The sequence below is a fragment of the Oncorhynchus keta genome, unplaced genomic scaffold (assembly GCF_023373465.1).
Source record: "Oncorhynchus keta strain PuntledgeMale-10-30-2019 unplaced genomic scaffold, Oket_V2 Un_contig_8224_pilon_pilon, whole genome shotgun sequence".
Lineage (NCBI taxonomy): Eukaryota > Metazoa > Chordata > Actinopteri > Salmoniformes > Salmonidae > Oncorhynchus > Oncorhynchus keta.
In genome coordinates this window covers 28,267-32,977 of record NW_026289929.1, presented here as the reverse complement: position 1 = coordinate 32,977, position 4,711 = coordinate 28,267, and positions in this window count along the sequence as shown.

The window sequence follows — 4,711 nt, the reverse complement described above, 5'->3', positions numbered from 1 at the left end:
CATAAGCCAAGGGTAGTTTGGGGAGAGGAATGAAGTGGGCGGCTTTCGAAAACCGGTCGACCATAGCCAGGATGGCAGTGTCGCCCTCAGACGGGGGAAACCCTTGACTAAATCCAGGGATATATGGGGCCAGTCGGAGCTTGCTGAGGTGTCTTTTTCTGTGTGCAGACCGTGCAGGCAGCAACAAAAGTGGCAACATCTGGAACCACCAAAAGCGTTGTCGCACGAAGGCCAGGGTCTGACGAGAGCCCGGGTGACAGGAATGGGCCCACTCCAGGACCACGGTGTGGACAGCATCAGGCACAAACATCCGAGTATCTGTTCCCCCCCCTTCCCCGCCCCGCCCACAGTTCGGCTCGGACTGCTGCGCCTCCCGGAACTGTTTCCCTATATCCCAGCTGAGTGCCGTCACTAGGGACGAAGTGGGAAGGATGGTCTCAGTCTCCGGGGTGGTAACTGTGGTGTTATAGCGGTGAGACAGGGCATCTGGTTCGATGTTCTTGGATCCCGGCTGGTAGTAGAGGGAAAAGTTGAACTGGGCAAACAGGAAAGCCCATCTCGCTTGCCTGGAGTTGAGGCGCATGGAGGTGCCGAGATACTCCACGTTTTTGTGGTCGGTCCACACAATGAACGGATGTTCCGCCACTTCTAGCCACTGCCTCAATTCCTCCAACGCCATCTTCACCGCGAGAAGCTTCTCCACAGCGTTGTACCTCTCCGTGGCGTTGAGACGGTGGGGGAAGAAGGCGCAGGGTTGCAGTTTTAAGGTCCAGGGCAGAACGTTGGGACAGAACAGCCTCCACTCCGACATCCAAAGCATCGGCCTCCACCACAAACTGACGGGACGGGTCAGGATGAACCAGGATAGGAGCAGTGGTGAAGCGGTGTTTAAGGTCCCGGAACGCCCGGTCAGCGACAGAGGACCACGTGAATGGAACCTTGGTAGAGTGAGTGCAGACAGGGGGGAGGCCAGGGTGCTGTAACTCCGGATAAAGCTGTGATAAGAGTTGGTGAACCCCAGGAACCTTGGCAGAGTGAGTGCAGACAGGGGGGAGGCCAGGGTGCTGTAACTCCGGATAAAGCTGTGATAAGAGTTGGTGAACCCCAGGAACCTTGGTAGAGTGAGTGCAGACAGGGGGGAGGCCAGGGTGCTGTAACTCCGGATAAAGCTGTGATAAGAGTTGGTGAACCCCAGGAACCTTGGTAAAGGTGAGTGCAGACAGGGGGGAGGCCAGGGTGCTGTAACTCCGGATAAAGCTGTCATAAGAGTTGGTGAACCCCAGGAACCTTGGTAAAGGTGAGTGCAGACAGGGGGAGGCCAGGGTGCTGTAACTCCGGATAAAGCTGCGATAAGAGTTGGTGAACCCCAGGAACCTTGGTAAAGGTGAGTGCAGACAGGGGGAGGCCAGGGTCCTGTAACTCCGGATAAAGCTGTGATAAGAGTTGGTGAACCCCAGGAACCTTGGTAGAGGTGAGTGCAGACAGGGGGAGGCCAGGGTGCTGTAACTCCGGATAAAGCTGTGATAAGAGTTGGTGAACCCCAGGAACCTTGGTAGAGGTGAGTGCAGACAGGGGGAGGCCAGGGTCCTGTAACTCCAGATAAAGCGTGGTCCTTCTGTGGCTCAGTTGGTAGAGCATGGCGCTTGTAACGCCAGGGTAGTGGGTTCGATTCCCGGGACCACCCATACGTAGAATGTATGCACACATGACTGTAAGTCGCTTTGGATAAAAGCGTCAGCTAAATGGCATATATTATTATATTATTATTATTATTATTATTATATTATTATATTATATTATATATTATAAAGCTGTGATAAGAGTTGGTGAACCCCAGGAACCTTGGTAAAGGTGAGTGCAGACAGGGGGAGGCCAGGGTCCTGTAACTCCGGATAAAGCTGTGATAAGAGTTGGTGAACCCCAGGAAGCGTTGCAGCTGCACCCAGTACATAGGGTGGAAACGTCAGATTTTTAATGGAATTTCTACATATAGGTGTACAGAGGCCCATTATCAGCAACCGTCACTCCTCTCTTCCAATGGCACGTTCTAATTGATCATTAGAAAACCTTTTTGCAATTATGTTCGCACAGCGGAAAACAATTGTCCAATAAAGCAATAAAACTGGCCTTCTTTAGACTAGTTTAGTATCTGGAGCATCAGCATTTGTGAGTTCGATTACAGGCTCAAAATGGCCAGAAACAAATACCTTTCCTCTGAAAGTCATCAGTCTATTCTTGTTCTGAGAAATGAAGGCTATTCCATGCGAGAAATTGCCATGAAACTGAAGATCTTGTACAACGCTGTGTACTACTCCCTTCACAGAACAGAGCAAACTGGTTCTAACCAGAATAGAAAGAGGAGTGGGAGGCCCCAGTGCACAACTGAGCAAGAGGACAAGTACATTAGAGTGTCTAGTTTGAGAAACAGAAACCTCACAAGTCCTCAACTGGCATCTTCATTAAATAGTACCCGCAAAACACCGGTCTCAACGTCAACAGAAGAAGAGGCGACTCCGGACTGCTGGCCTTCTAGGCAGAATTCCTCTATCCAGCATCTGTGTTCTTTTGCCCGTTTTAATCTATTTTTATTGGCCATTCTGAGATATGGCTTTTTCTTTGCAACTCTGTCTAGATCTCCAGCATCCCGGAGTCTCCTCTTCACAGTTGATATTGAGACTGGTGAGACTGGTGTTGAACAACAGCTCTATGGGCCCTGGTCAAAAGTAGTGCACTATGTAGGGAATCTGGTAGGGGCATTGGCATTGAGAGCTACATCCCTTCCCTTGATTCAAGACTGTTATGATTAATGGTATACAATACATCATCTAGACAAGATGTCCACACCCAGAGATCATCTCAACAACATTACAACATCTAGACAAGATGTCCACACCCAGAGATCATCTCATCAACATTACAACATCTAGACAAGATGTCCACACCCAGAGATCATCTCATCAACATTACAACATCTAGACAAGATGTCCACACCCAGAGATCATCTCATCAACATTACAACATCTAGACAAGATGTCCACACCCAGAGATCATCTCATCAACATTACAACATCTAGACATGATGTCCACAGCCAGAGATCATCTCATCAACATTACAACATCTAGACATGATGTCCACAGCCAGAGATCATCTCATCAACATTACAACATCGAGACATGATGTCCACACAAAGAGGTCATGTCATCAACAGTAATGTCTTTGCTATCCAGAAACAGATTATCTCTGGTGATATTTGTCTGTGTTGTTTATGGTATAATCGTCTCTGATAATGGACTATAATGATGCAACAGATGTGACTAATATGGAGGAGAACCAAGGGGGTGTGTAATAGCTGGAAAATCTCATTAAATCAATATTACAAAATATTGTGTGGAGGGGATGCATGGCGAACACAGACACAAACACGCGTGTGCATGCGCACGCACACACACACACACACACACACACACACACACACCACCCTGCACACCACACCACGCATTGCACACTACACACTACACACACACACACTGCGCAATACACACTGCAAGCCACACCACACACACTGCACACTACTCACTGCACACCACACACACCACACCACACACACACTGCACACCACACACACTGCACACTACTCACTGCACACCACACACATTGCACACTACTCACTGCACACCACACACACTGCACACTACTCACTGCACACCACACACATTGCACACTACTCACTGCACACCACACACACTGCACACTACTCACTGCACACCACACACACTGCACACTACTCACTGCACACCACACACACTGCACACTACTCACTGCACACCACACACACTGCACACTACTCACTGCACACCACACACACTGCACACTACTCACTGCACATCACACACACACGCACTGCGCATTGCACACTACACATTACACATTGCACACCACACACATACAAAACACTACATTACACTACACACTACACACTACACACACACACACACACACACACACACACACACACACACACACACACACACACACACACACACACACACACACACACACACACATAATATCGTAAAAGTATTTGCTTTTAAATATATCAAAAGTAAATGTAATTACTCAAATATATAAATATTTAAATATATGTATTTATATATGCATAAATATATGTTAAACAAACCAGATTTCACCATTTATTTATGTTTCATTTTACATTGCCTGATATCCAGCGTCGCACTCCAACACTCAGACAAAATGTAGAAACAAAGCATCTGCGTTTTGTGAGGCAGCAGAAATGACCAGGGATGTTCTCCAGGTGAATGTGAGGCAGCAGAAATGACCAGGGATGTTCTCCAGATAAATGTGAGGCAGCAGGAATGACCAGGGATGTTCTCCAGATGAAGGTGAAGCAGCAGAAATGACCAGGGATGTTCTCCAGATAAATGTGAGGCAGCAGGAATGACCAGGGATGTTCTCCAGATAAATGTGAGGCAGCAGGAATGACCAGGGATGTTCTCCAGATAAATGTGAGGCAGCAGAAATGACCAGGGATGTTCTCCAGATAAATGTGAGGCAGCAGGAATGACCAGGGATGTTCTCCAGATAAATGTGAGGCAGCAGAAATGACCAGGAATGTTCTCCAGATAAATGTGAGGCAGCAGAAATGACCAGGGATGTTCTCCAGATAAATGTGAGGCAGCAGGAATGACCAGG